The 15522-nt window shown below is 38.3% G+C and overlaps 1 protein-coding gene across 1 annotated transcript in view; it reads left to right on the forward strand.

The window, feature by feature from the left end:
• The window catches only part of SPOCK1 (SPARC (osteonectin), cwcv and kazal like domains proteoglycan 1), a 410736-nt gene that overhangs the window by 119361 nt on the left and 275853 nt on the right, over window positions 1–15522 (forward strand).

A 15522-nucleotide genomic window follows, 5' to 3' on the forward strand; every position in this document is an offset into this window, starting at 1 on the left:
TAAGAATATGGTTTTAATCTACTCTTACAAGGCAAGATAATAAAAACACTTGCCTATTTCACTGGACTGGCATCTTTAGATCATGTGCCAGTCCAGAGTCCCCCCTTTCCTATCTGTTATGGCTTCCCTTTATTTCTCCAGCAGGTATCAAACCCAACAGAAAGCAGTGTCATGGGCTACAAGTGACTATGGTTCAGTCTCTTATCCAGTTAGTATGCTAGTCTGATTTCTAATCAGCACCAGGAAGAAGTTTATTAACTGATTAATTTCCTGACACAGAGCAACCTAAGTATTCAAGTACCTTCATCAGATTTCTAATATCAGTGTTTTCTACTATCAGCAAAGCTCTGTATAATTATAAAATGTGTGGAGTAGTACTGAGTGACCATAGCTAAAGATCCTTGAATCAAATTTGCTTTGTGTACTCTTCTACACACAAAGTTCACATGTGAACCTGATACTAGTTGACTGTCATCTAGAATTCATAATGATCCAGCTATTGTTGGAAGTTTAAGATTGTAGCTTCCTGCTGGATAATTTGTTGCTATTTATTGATGGAGGAGTTGGGTGGGCTATCTCTGTGCAAATTCCCATACCTTTTCGTTTAAATTATTGGCATGGTGTGGATGGTGTGCTCTTGTCTCTGACATGGCTATCAAAAAATAAAATGGATTCCGCTTGTGCTACTTGTATTAATACAGTAACATGGATTCATCTTGTCCAATGTTTTACTGCTAAGCTTTCTGCTGGGAAGTTTCCAGGTATACAAGGAGTCTAGGCATCTCACCTGTCAGAAGCAATAATTTCTGTGCAGAATTGTGTTAGGGGTGGCACTGTTCTACCTATGAATTTTGAGATGGTGATAAGGTGATAATGACAGAACTTAGCATGATATTAAATTTGTGAAAGGATGTAGAGAGGCATCAAAAGCTACCCAGCAAAGTCATCTAGACAGAGCAGTAATAATATTATCAAACTTTAGAGGAAAATAAGAGGAGGGAAGTTATTTATTAAGTATATTTTCAGCCTTTTTGATGTGTTCCAGTGGCTGGTTACCATATAATTGCACAAGAACCATTCCAGACACTTAAAGATACAGCATTGAAAGTTCAGTCATAAGAACTACCAGAAATGCAGTGATGGCATAAGTGCACAGACAAATGAATAGGTCTTTGCCTGGTGCCAAAATGCCAAAAGTATATATGATTCTAGGAGAGGTTATTCCAGAGTCAAAGTGTTATCACAGAGAAGTCCCAGGTGATGAACTGATGTATTTCCCCTCTGTGGTAGGACCCAGGCATGTTGATACAAGGAGAGGCATTCCTTCAGATATCTGGTTCCCAAACTGTTTGGGGACTTCATAGGTCATCCTGGAAGCAAATAGGCAGCCAATGTAGATCTGTCAGGATTGGTGTTATATGATCCCAGTTCTGAAAGAACTCGCAAGAAACAATAGGAATTAACGGTTGGTAGGGACAAGGACAGTAGTGATCATCAGATACCATAACATGCTGGAAAGGTGCTGGTGAGTAGAATAGCAAGCAGTAACTTGGGGAGCTATTCATCTTGGAATAGATTGTTACCTGGCTTGGAATAGATTGGAATAGATTGTTACCTGGCTATTGCATTAAAGCCCTTGAAGCATTTTCACACACACCCTCCTTTCAGAGTACTGCCTTCAATACTTTCTCCTTCCAGAGTTAGCATTTTTTCAGGCTCTTCATCTTTCTTACAGTGTGTTCAGCACTGGCCAAGCTGAAAGCATAATTCATCACTGCCATTACAGAAGACAGTGAGCCTTGGTATTGTGAGAAAACATGAGTTCGCACCTAATAACGGGCTAAAAAAGATTAAATGAGATTTCCATTCCAGGAGATGGGAAGATATAAATTTAATATTAAAAGCAATAAGTTAAGTTGGGAAATAAGATTCAGGAATAATTCAACAGCTACAAAAGTATTGTCTGATTATGTAGTTTTCATGAGCTATCAAAGTTAAGTATTCAAGCGACAGTAGCTATGGTGGCAGGGTTGTTGTTTTTCAAAGGAAAGCATTTCTAATTAAACATACTTGAGAATAAGGCCAATTCAGTAAGCATGATGAGCTAAGCAGGGAAATTGATCATGTATCTATGATAGCCATGGCTGGCAGAATCAAAGTGGATTTGGCAAGCTTATGCAATGAACTCGCTTCCAAAAAAATAATAAATAAATATGGATTTATTTATTTTTTGCTGTTAGGTCCTGTAAGCTCTCCACAATCAAATCTCAATGAATATTCTATAAACAGTAGCCAGTTTATCACCTCCACACAAGCTTTGTGGAAACAAATCGGAGGGAATGCTGAAAGTGATCTAATTTGCAAAAATGACAAATTATAGAAGGAAAGCAATGTTAAACTGTTACAGGAAAAACAACGAATAATCCTGTGATACTTTAAAAACTTACAAACATGTCATAGCAGTAGCATTAATGGGCCAGAAACAAGGGTGGGGGGAGAAATTAGATTCAGTTTGCATTTAAAGGCGAACGTACCTAATTCACATTTAAGTGAACTGAAATATAGCCATCCTTTGAAATTCACACATCTCCAAATTTTGCAGTGCAGTTGTCCAACCCAAGTAACATGTACAACAGTGCATATACTGGGGTAAAGAGTGCATATAAATGCATATATTAGTGAAAGCGATGTGAAGAAATGTGTATAGCAGCAGAAATTTGCAATAAAATGTTGAAGATTTTCACAAGGACTTTCCTTAAAAGGAAAGAAAGAAAACACAAACCAATGTGGAAATGTGGAGAGGTGAACCCAAGACTGGTAAAATGAAAAATTAGAAAGACTGAAATTGACAGATTCACCCATCCCTAGCTGGAGCCTACAATTTAATATGTCATAAGACTGTTGGCTGGTTAAGGAACTATATTCTAGATCAGAAAAGGTTGCCCATCTTAGTTAAAGTTTGAAAATATGTTTTATATTGTTATTCAATGGGGGGGGGGGAACACCCTACTAGTTTAATACGAAAGTTAAGTTTATCTCATGTTGGCTCAAGCTCTACAAGGCCAGGAAAGTGGAAGCTAAGGGTGATGTCTTAACAACAACAACAACATTTAACTGCTAACCACATGGCATCTCATTTTCAGACTCGGAGGAAGCCTTTAAATTCCATTATGTTCAGTAGACTAGCACAGACAAACCTGGTCCAGATCTGGAAGCCACCTTCACAATCTAAAAGCTCAGGCTCATAACTGATAGAGGTATACTGGCTTCAGGACCACTTAGTCTCTCTTTCTCGCTGTTTCAGGATCAGTTAAAAATAAAGATTACACTTTAAAAACTAACAAACATGTCATGGCATATTTACACAGTCTCTCATGCAACTAGTTAGTGCTTAGAATCCTTACAAGTACAGATACAGTAGCCCAGAAGTTTTTCCACTTTATTGAAAGAAGCTGGAGGTAGGAGAGGAAAGAGACACCAGCAAGTCATTGCCTGTGTAAATGTGTGCAAGTGAATAGAAATGACCATCTGCATTCAGAAAGATTTAATTCTGGATAAGTCTGCTTAGGGTTGCACTTTATTCTTCTTATGTGAGATCTTATAGTTAAATTGCACAGTGAGAACAGTAGCTTGTATATCCTTGTGACTGTAAGAAGAAAGTATTGTGTGATCTAGCAATGCATGTGCTCATTCTGCCGCTACCGCAGATCATATGTGAACACATCCTTCTTGCAACGAGAACAAAAAGTAGCTTTGCAAAATAACAGTGTGCTTTGTGCTAGGGGAAAATGTCAAAAATCAGACAGAATGCTTGTCATCCTTATTTTGCACCAAAAATGAAACTTACCATTTTGAAGTGTCTTCACCTTTTCTGTCCATCATGGAGAAATATGCTCATTACTGTGTTGTTGCTTTTACTGTGTTTTTCCCTGTTTAGGGAAGTTTTTAATGTTTAATGCTGTATTTTGTTTTTAATATTCTATTGGAAGCCAGATGGGCAGGGGTATAAATAAATAATAATAATAATAATAATTGTTGTTGTTGTTGTTGTTGTTGTTGTTATTCCTTTTAATACCTCATGTAGGAAATACCTCCAAAGGAGAGAAAAAAATCTTTTGCCCATAGATACATAGTCTTCAAGGCATCCATATTCATATGAGATCACTTTTTGCTACTTTACTTACTGGAGAAGTAAAAAGAGACAGGAAGAGTCTTGTAAGTAATGAATAGATATTCACAAATTTTGGAATCCTGAAGAGTTTTCAGGCAGGAGTGATCTGAGCTCTGTGGTGGACAAGAAGCAGCACATGCTTCGTATGCCAAGTTCATAAGCCAACATCTCCTATTACAGCAAGTAGAGTTGGGAAAGATCCCTATCCTGCGACCCTGGAGATATAGACTATAAGCCTGACTCTCCATATGGCAGCTTCATCTGATTAGATGACCATGAGTCCAATTCCTAAAAATCCCTGCATCAAATAACCATTCATTCCATGGTTTAGGGTCATTACCATTTTTAAGTCTGTTTCATATCATAAAACTGCTCTGATAGAACATAGATACTGCTTGCTATATGTTTAGGTAAAGTGCATGACAATGGTACTGTATTGTTCAGAGTGCTGTATGATCCTTGGTGAAGGAAAAATTAGGGCCAGATTCAGCTAACACGTACTAACAGAAGTTAATGCAATAGACCTTCCCCCTCTCTCCTCCCTTGCGCCCCCACAGCTCTCCCACATCTGCTCCAAAGGGTCAGAAGAATCCCAGAACAGCATGCAGGAGGAGAGAGGAGATTGTCTCATTGGGCAAACATAAATGTTTGCACTGATGAGACGATTTCCTTTGCATTAGTCAGCTCCCCCTTTTAGGAGGGGCTGCTTTGCAGGTGGGAATCCGGGTCCTCGCAGTGACCCTGGAGTCTTATGTTGGTCACCTAGTTGTCGGGGCCGGGTATGAATTTTTCCACTTGGCAAAATCGGCTCTAGCCATTTGGTTTTCATCTACCTAGTAGCAATCATTACAACTTTGTAAGGTTAGGTATTGGGTAAGCCTTATTATGGGAGGGGAGGTTGTTCCTCCGTCTGCTCCTCCACGTTAAGGGTATCCCGTTAAAGGAATCGGGGGTGTGGTTCCTGTCCAAAGCCTGGGCGTAGGCTAGGGTCATGCCACGACCCCAACGGTGACCCTGGGGGTGCTCTTAATTTATGTGCATCATAGGGCTCCCCCTTCCAGGGGTTGACCCTTAAGAGACTTCCTGCAGTTGGGCAGGAGTTAGGATATAGTTTTGCTTCACGCAATTGCCTAAGCCAAACTGCTCACATTTGTAACCAATAAAGTTGTGGCCTTATTTATCCCATTAACCCATATACTTGTGTTGGTGTATTTATTTTGGGGAGAGCTAGGGGGTTCAGTGCGTCGTCACACAATATTCTAGTCCATCCTTAAAGCTGAAATTTGTGTGCATTTTTAAATATTTGTCTATCACAAACAGCAGAAATTAGTTGGTCATTTATACAACTCCTTGAAAAACTTGCCACATAGTGTTTTCAGTTATCTCCATTGAGGTAGAACACTTGTAACACTAAATGTCAAAATGAGATAAACTGGTTGTACTTGACTGGTATTTGTTTCCCTATAGATTTTAACCAGTGGGGCTTGTAGTTCTTTGTGGAACATAATTACAATTTGATTTATAATTTAACTTGCAGAGAACCATGACTTCTGGAGAGCACTCGTTTTATCTGATATTAATTATTCTCAAAATGATTAAGAGTTAAGCCAATAAAAGCAAAACTTTGAGTTGCTTCCATAATACAAAGCAAAAACTATGGACACATATTTCATTACTGGCCATTGTTACCCTTGTTACTTGCTCTAGGTAGCTCAATAGTGAATGAGGTTTTAATTTTATGTTCTTCTTTGACCTCGTATATTTAGATATCATTCATGGGGAAACCAAGAAATTACAGGCCTGTTAAAGTCTGTCATTACGTTAGTGAAAGGCATTATTAAATCTCAAATTCTAAGTATATAGGCCTTGCTGAGGACAAATCAACATGGTTTCTGTAAAGAGCAGTTCTTTTCTGTAAAGAGCAGGGTTTTCTTAGAGAAGAAATGGCAGCCAGCAGCCACCAAAAGACCTAGGAGTGCCATGAACAGGTTCTGCAAACAAGCAATGAGCCAATGGTGGTTCCAGGGAGTTCTCATCCAACTAATTCCCCAGTTTTAAGCTCCTCTAGAAAATGGCTTTGGAAAGACACAATTTTCAGGGGAGATGGTATAGGTGAGAGGAGGGATACTTAACTCTTGCCCCATACATTACTTCTTCACCACAGCGGCTGTCTACCTAACTGGGGTTCCCAACCCATGTCTTTGTTAGGGATATGTGAACACAGTCTTGCTCACCCCCAAAATCGGTGAGAATTTTTAGGGTGTTGCTATTGGATGTTAAAAGAAAAAAACCAATGCAAGAATGCTCAGAAGCATCAAATCTTATAAACCTTTAAAATCACCTTGACATCATAGCCTTAGGCTGTTATACAACTTGACTGGGCCTGAGAGAGTTTGTATATTGGACTGCAACAGCTGGGATCCCATGCTATCCATAGTTTCTGCTTTGCAGAGGAGAAGTAGCCAGGATTTGGACTGTCAGTTTCTCCTAGTTAGTGAAGAGACAAACATTTTATCTGTGGGAAGGGTCTATAATTTTAAAAGGCCTCAGAAATGAAGTATGTTAAAAAGGAAGAGGCTTGGAGGAATAGTCTGGTTAATTATTAGATCCCAAATAAGAGAGATTCAGTGTCATACTGTGCAGAAGTATATGATCTTATCTTCATTGTTTAATAAAGGAAACAAAATTTATATATCTATAAACTTATGAAAAGCAAACATTTCTACATATAGACACATTCAAATGCATGCCCAAAGGATCTTCAAACGGGTGACTCTACTAAAATTTCGTAAGCAACTGAGGTGCAGCAACCTCAGAGATCTTGATTCCCCCAGATCTGTACTGCTGTCCAAAATGGTCCCTGCCATATATATTTTGCATTATCTTTTCATGTGCACAAGTAGTATCACCTGACTTCCAACTGCCTTGGCAAATGTATCAGCATGTCTTCAATTATTCCTTCTGCCAAAGGGTGGATGGAGGGATTACAAGAAATATCCCAATAGTATATGCATTCCATTCACTGTGGAAACCAACCTAATTGAATGAATATTCTCCACCTCCCAAGAGACAGGGCAGAAAATGATAGCTAGGAAAATTACAGTGTGCTTAGAAGGTTGAGAGACTAACCTCTCTTACTAGAGCAGGCTCAACTGGGAAATCTCCATTTGAATTAAGAGGGGAAAATGTGTAATTTGCTGGTACTAGAGTTTGCTTTAAATGGGCATTAGACCTTGGGGAGATGTTTATGGTATAGGCTAGGTTGGTTTCAACAAGCAGCTGCTCCAACCTTTCTTTGATGTTGAGATGATTTTCAATATTACAAAGCAAGGAGATCAAAAAGCACAGGTGTAACAAACAGCCTCAACAAAGATGGATGCTGAGTATTGTGACTGATATTATGTGTGTTCTACTAGATAAAAGTTTTCACTGCACCCACAGAGCAGAGGTCTACAGTTAACTGTTTGAGTCAGCATTCATGTTTTAACAACAGCAAGGTGTAGTATTTCCGCGAAGACTACCCAGTGACAACTCACTCTCAGCTTGGAGGTTCAAAGCACGAGGAGGCATTTATGGAACAAAACTATTTTTTTATTTAATTACAGTCAATGAATGCTTAACATTTTCTGGTTTCAAAAGTGTGGCACAAAACTTAGTTTAAAATACAAACTCTTTACATAGGAACTTTTAAACAGCAGTCTTTTACAAACCAAGTCAAAGGTAGACAACACCCCCCCAAAAAATCTATGAGTGTTCTAACCAGCAACACCCACTCATCCTTTTATTGGATTTAACTTGCCCTCGGGGAATAAAAACTGGGTTGCCCTTCCTAGCTAACTGCACCCAGTTCTGATCCCAACTGTCCACACTGTTAGTCCCTCTCCCACTGAGAGTCAAACCCCTATCTTTGAGGGCCAATTCACTATCTGTCCCTCCTGACAGATACGTGCTAAGAAGACTGCTCAGACAGAAAGTCCCTATCTGCCTGTTAAACTGTCAGCAGCCCAATTAAATTCCACAGTCACTCTCCTGATTGGCTGATTGCCTCAGCTGATATCACTGCTTCAGCTCCTATGCTGTTATTGATCTACCTGGAAAGTAATGGTCAGCTGGCCTTGGTCTGCCTTTCCAGGACACTGATGCACAAAAGGCCATTTCTTGCCATTTACTTAATGCAAAATTAAGATTAGCATTTCAGTCCCCAAATATGAGAATGTATTGAGAGTAGTACGCTCGCTCTAGAGCTCTTTTATTCATCTCATTGCTGCTAGATTAGTGTACAGTGGATAACTGCAATTTATCCGACATTTATAGTCCTATTTAGCTAATGTTTTTGCCATTCATAACCTAAGCATTTTATGTAAGCTTCCTTTTTTTGACAAGTTTGCAAAACATTTGTGAAATATGTTCCTATGTAATAAAGAGTTTACTTGCTTCAAGGAGTTTAATTATCAGGTTTATAAAGCAGAAGTTAAAAAAAACAAGAATGAGATTCTGGGTGGAGTTATATATATTTGGAACTCATCAAAGTTAATCTGAGCAAGTAATTTTTTGTGATTTGATTTGCCTTTACTTCTGTTGTGATGACTATGTCTAGGATAGTTGCAGGAGAAGTTAAAGCTAATTTCATCCATGATGGTAAGGGGCAATATACAGGCTGAAATATTTTTAAGCAATCTATAAGCTATTCCAGGGGCCTTTTTTAGATGAAGAGTGGAACAAACATTATTTTAATAAATGCTGATGGTGCTATGCCACTTGGTATGTGTACATTGAACATTATTAATGCTGCTACCCACATCCACCTTCAAAGCTTTCACTCTGGTGTCTTAGATTAGCAAGTATAATGTTCTGAAGACAAGTGTGTGAAATACAAGTGAAACTCAAAAAATTAGAAATTCGTGGAAAAGTTCATTTATTTCAGTAATTCAATTTAAAAGGTGAAACTAATATATGAGATAGACTCATGACATGCAAAGGGAGATATGTCAAGCCTTTATTTGTTATAATTGTGATGATCACGGCGTACAGCTGATGAAAACCCCAAATTAATCTCAGAAAATTAGAATATTAAATGAAATCAGCAAAACGAGAATTTGCAAATAGAGCAATCCTTCCCAGCACCCAGCACCCAAAAGCTACTGAGAAATTTTGAAAGAAAACATTCACTAATTGATGTGCAAAAGTGGAGAACGGAACTTAAGATTCGAAAAATGAGAAAGCGAAAGAAACAAAAATGGACAGATTCTCCTATCCCATACTATGACTGAGCAAGAATGAGTACTGCTGCCATAATACACTTGGACTCAAAAAGCCAACTGCAGTAAAAGTAAGTCAAAATAGAATAAATAAAAAAAGAAGAGCATGGGAAAGGTAGGCAACAAGAGTTTGGGTGTATTGATCGGAATGAGGAACACAAAAGAAACCTCCAGAGAATCCCACCAGAAGTCTTTTTGCATCCTGCTCCTTAGAGACAGAACTTTCAAAAGAGAAAGAAACACTGAAGAGTCAAGCTCTTTATTTCATCAGCACCTCTTCTTCCCAAAGCACTGTGATTGAAGAGCACTGATAAAATTATTCCCTCAGATTACAAAATAGATTTGTAATCTGGTTTGGAACCCTCCCTTTCACAATTTCCCCGTATAGTAAGCTTAAATACATAGTTTGACTTTTTAGCAGATGCACTGTAATTGTGTCTTTGACACCCACATCCCCAGCGCACCACAAAACGCTTCAGGGGACATTGATTTGGGTAAGGGCATGTTGGACAGATCCTGCTTCACCTTGAACAACATTATTATCCCTCCAAAGCATTCTGCTTGGGATCCATCTGGATCCCTGCACACCACTAAGATTAACATATTCTTCATATAGCTGATTTATAACTATTGATATACTTAGTAGATAGCATACAACTACTAATGTTGTTTAAATTAAAGCTTGTTACTGCATTGCAAATGTTTTAAAGAAAATTTTAAACATTTAAAAATGGTATGTTTCAATATATTACAATTTATTTCTTATTCCCAATCGTTTATAATCCTCTCACCTTGCTGGTTTCATTACATAAATGTTGCATGTCTAAATAATATGTACTGTTGATGTAAAGGTAAAGAAAGGTAAAGGTGGTGCTGTGGTCTAAACCACAGAGCCTAGGGCTTGCCAATCAGAAGGTCAGTGGTTCGAATCCCTGGGACAGGGTGAGCTCCTGTTGCTTGGTCCCAGGCCCTGCCAACCTAGCAGTTTTAAATCATATCAAAGTGCAAATAGATAAATAGGTACCGTTCTGGCGGGTGTGCTGCTCTGGTTCTCCAGAAGCGGCTTAGTCATGCTGGCCACATGACCAGGAAGCTGTCTATGGACAAATGCCAGCTCCCTCGGCCAGTAAAGTGAGATGAGCGCCGCAACCCCAGAGTCGTCCACGATTGGACTTAACAGTCAGGAGTCCCTTTACCTTTACTAGTCACTTGTACTAGTGAATTAAGATTCCAAATGCTCAGATGGGCAAAGACCCTTCTGAGGCCACTACAGATCAATTACTTTTAGGGAGTATAGTTCTAATAGTAAATAGCATTGGGGGGTTTCTCCCTCCCCCTACCCTTTCTAATTTCACAAAACATAGGACTTAAAAAATTCAGGTCTAGGTTTATCCACAACTATGGCAAAATCATTCAACATAACATTAAGAGCTCATGAAAGATAAGCTCATTTCTGTTTAGTTTTCCTATACTTGTCAAGCATGACATTTTATTACAGTTTTGTTTTTTCAAAATAGAATTTTATTGCCTACAGAACTGTATATTTATTTAGGTAAAGGAAGTAGCTAGATGACTTGCATTGGAATTTAGAAAGTATAAATGGATATTCTAATTTTAAATTTTGTCTTGCATCAAATGTATCTTTGAATTGTTGGGGGGACGACGACTGAAAAATGTTTGCATTCTTTCCCAATATTTAAATTCATTCTTTTATGTTTCCTCATTTATTATGCTTACGTCATCAGGAAGTTGAGGTATGTTTGCTTCTTCTTGTTAACAATTGAATACCTAAAAGGTACTGCATGTCATTTTATACACAGTCAACATTTTAAATAATGGTTTAGCCTCTTTGTTCCAAAACTTGTTCATTTTCTGGTCTCTGGTCTATGAAATAGACTGGAAAGTATGGAGCAATAGTTCATTCTGTTTGGAAACTATATCAGGTGGTATTCAACTAAGCTTTCCTCAGAGTAGACCCACAGAAAAGAGCAAAATGTAGCTGAATGCTGCCCATTAAACTTCTGTATTGTCATCCCTGGTTTAACATTTGGATGCAAAATGGCTCTAGGCAAATTGATCCAGTAGGGAAGGAAGATCAAACTGGTACAGGCATTTAATCACACAAACTTCACTAAGTGAGCACTCCTTGGACTTTTCCAGTGCTCAGTTAATAAAGCAGTAATAGCAGAATAAATGCCGCTGTTAATCTTTAATTATTTAAAATATTTATAAAGTGTCTCCCATTAACATAGTATCACCATGTCAGAGCACAAGAAAGCATGTAGTTTTCTACATGCTAAAAGTTTATAGATCAGAGAAGGTTTCTCTAAAAACAAAAACAAACCCCCCACAGTTCCCTTATCTATGTATTTTCCCCCATACACAAACATGCTTTTATTCCTAAAAGACTTTGAGTTGTATTGAACATAGCATTAAAACTAAGGTTCCATCAGTGCCCCTCGTCCCCCTGTGTGCTCCCTAAATCTGTTGTTGGAGTTCCCCCAACTTTCCAGAGCAGAACTGGGGATAGCATTCTCATCACACTAGATGGAATCATTGTGCTGCCTTCCCCTACAGTGCAGTGGGTTAAATGAGTATGTTCCTCTCAATTTAGATAATGTAAGTAATGAATAGCTTGGGGAAGAAAAGACACCTAAGAAATACTAAAGCATTGCATTTTGTATAGGAATAAATTAAAAGCAATTAAGCTTAAAGCGGGGGTCAGGTCTAATAATACTTTTTGTGAGAGGGAAATATGCTTCTGCAAGTCATTTGTTCAGTTGAGCAGTAGTAGTGAATCCACAGCATTAGAAGAAGCCCTGGGATGCAGAAGCTGCTAAAATAAAATGATGCTAGTTTAGAATATGTACATTGAAAATATCTTCTTATTCTTAACTAGCTGTCATTTCCTGCTTCATGTGATTAGATCTGCATGTGAACAATTTCCCACTCCAGCTCACACCTTTTATACTGTATACAGCTCTGCCCTTTCGTAAACCGCTTTGAGGTTTTATTACAATCAGGAGGTATGTAGATCTTATGGAAGGAAAAAGCCCCATTAGTATCACCTTCAAAATATGCCTAATGCCATACAAATTAGCAAGTTGCGCACAAATTAAGCAAGCTTTGTCTGTAGGCTTGCAATCTAACAAAAAGGCACGATGATATTAGGGAGGAAATGGAAGAACGGTAAAAAGGGGTTGAAGAGCAGCAGTTGGGAGAAGCAAGAATGTAAAGGAGTTTTTACTTCAATGTAAAAGAGAGTCAGCTGTTAAATGGAAGAGCACTCCAGGGAATGAGAAATGGAAGTAGGTGGGGAATAGAAAAAGTGTACTTAGGTTTAACTAGAAGATTGGTACCTTTAGAGTGAAGGCTTTAGGAAGAAGTGTGTATAGAAATAAGAGATGATAGAGAGGGGAAAAGATAATGCAAAATTATTTAAATACAAGTAGCTTAAAGCACTGATGAGAAGGAAGAGGAACCAACTGACAGGAGCAGTATAACCAGAGTGGGGATGGGAATTGCATGAGCTGAAAGGCAAGTAGAATATATTAGGCAGGTGGCAGAGTTGAATACAGACTATAGAATTTTGAGAGCAGAAGCAGCAATGCCAACAAGAACAATGCTACAAGTTATCTGTGCAGAAAATGGAGAAAATACTGACCATGAATAAGTGCAGTCTACTTCATTTGGTAGTGAATTGTTTACCTTAAATGTTAAGACTTTGAAAGACATTGGACATATGGAGGAAATGAGAATGCCTAGATATTAAGCTTGAGGAGAAAAACAATATGAACACGTACAAGAGAAAGTTCTGCATAAGGAGGAAAAATCAGAAGCTCAATTTTGACCCAAATTAAGTTTGGGAAACTGGATATTATTCATATGAATCGAAGGGTATCAGAAAACCGCAGGGGGTTGGAACATGAAAAGGAGAAATGGCTTGGGTGTAGGTTAGTATAGTTGTAACTCAATATAAATGTGGTATGTGAGAGCAAATAAGCAGATGAAAGAGCCAAAAGGGAGAATGTCAGGGGTGAAAAGAAAAGGGCCCAGTATTCAGTTCTTTCAGAAAGGAGAAGAGGTGGTTAAGCAGAACCATTGTTAGAAACTCTGAAGTAATGACAAGAAAGTTACTGCTTAACTCCAATACTCGAGCAAGCAATGGAAGTAGGTCAGTCAGCTGGACTGGAGGCTAAAGAACCAGAAGAAGGAATACAGAGAAGAGATCTTGCTGCAATAAGATTACTAGAAATAGAAGTTAGAGAGTGAAAAGAACTAAAACCAATTTGAAAACGAAGATGACCTATGGAAAGGCTGTACTTTCTAGAATTATCTCTGTACTGTCACACGAGAGCTGTACTCAAAAACATTTGGCTAAGTGAACTGTGAGGAGCATACCTTTTCTGAGCTGGAAGCAAGTGGGCAGCGTTGCATTCATGTAGCTGTTGCTTGCTTTTTTTTTTTTTTACCCTTACGCTTTCTTTCTCTAAGAGGGTTGGCGGAAGAGAAGATAGGCTGAGCAGCTTAAAAACAAAACAAAAAGTGACAACATTTGGAGGATGGAAAGTAAGACATTGGAAAAGAGCAGTATCCTCAAGAAAGAGAAGAACAATGAGAGAGAGTGGGGAATGAGAACCAAGCACTTTTTTTGGTGTAACAAGGGTAGACATACAGGAATGAAAGAGAGAACATATAGAGAATAATTGCAAATATGCAAGAAAAAGGAATGCTAGGGCAATGGATGTCAGGAAGCAAGAGAAAATTGAGTGAGGGGCGTGAGTAGTAGAGTGGAAAGAGAGAATCATGAAAGACAAATATGAGTGAATAATCAGAAAATGAAGCAATTAGTGGAACCTCAGCCATACAGGAGAGGAAGAGAAGGAATGTAGATGGGGGTAAAGGGAATGGATTTTTAAAATCTGTTTTAAAATGCTTTCACCAAAAACTTCTGGAGGAAAGGATGAAAGGAGCAAGTGAAGAAGTTATACATAGTCCACAGCAGAGGGGGACTGAAATGGAGAGAGAGATGAAGAGAAGCTCTCAGAATCAATTGACTGAAGGTTGCAAAAGGGACAAGTAGCAATCATTTTGCTTCATTAAGAGATAATAATTTGTTTTTTATTTGAACAAAATGATGTCCAATATTAGTGATACTCAGAGTAGACTTACTGAAATCAATAGATTTAATAATTTAAATCCATTGATTTCAATGGGTCTACCCCAGAATGTATTGGATATAATCCAAGATCACTAAAATTAACATGTGCGGTATGACTAGACAATAGCAAGGCAACTTTAATTCATTTTTTAAAATGTAGATAAATGTAGGGGATGGGGAATGTACTAAGGTTGACTAGTTAAACTGTTAAATTCAAGACAGCTCACTAAATCCTTTGCTTGTTAAGTAGTTGAAAATATTGGGTTTTTTAAATGTCATTTGCATGCCACCCTTCATGACTTCTTTATTATCCCAGAGTGCTTTACAGGAGAAGAATACCAATGTAAAAAAAAACTAAACCAAACCTGTAGTATTTTTATCATCTCTGGCACAGAAATATGAGGCCTACACCCAGTCATTTCTCTCCCATGCAGGATATGCACACCCAGGAAGAGCCATTTGCCATGCTTACAAAATCTGGTATTGTGAAATGGAATCCTGATTGTGCATCTTGAGGAGGAGGAGGAGACTTAGCTAATAGCAGCCAGTGTGTGGCCCTGTTGAGAAAGGAAGCAACCTCTGCCTCTGCTTGTCTTGTGTTCACTACTTGCACAGTATTACAGTTCCTTATGCATAGCTTTTAAACAGATGCCTTACCACAAAGGCCAGTTTCACAGATTTCGTTTGTAAATATGTTGCTAGTGCTGATTTCTACAGGTATACATGCCAGAGACAGAGGAAAGGTCACTTATCACTAACGTGTGTAATGGGTAAAAGAACCTTTGCTATCAAATTTAGTCACTGCAATTCATAATGCCTTTGCTTTGAATATGAATATCAGCAAATTAAAAAGCCCAGCTGTAATATGAAGCAATATTACTTCCAGAGTTTTCCTCTAACTCAGATACAACCGAAGTTAACCCTCTTCCTTT

The sequence above is a fragment of the Podarcis gaigeae genome (genome assembly GCF_964106915.1).
Source record: "Podarcis gaigeae genome assembly, chromosome: 2".
NCBI classification, from domain to species: domain Eukaryota; kingdom Metazoa; phylum Chordata; class Lepidosauria; order Squamata; family Lacertidae; genus Podarcis; species Podarcis gaigeae.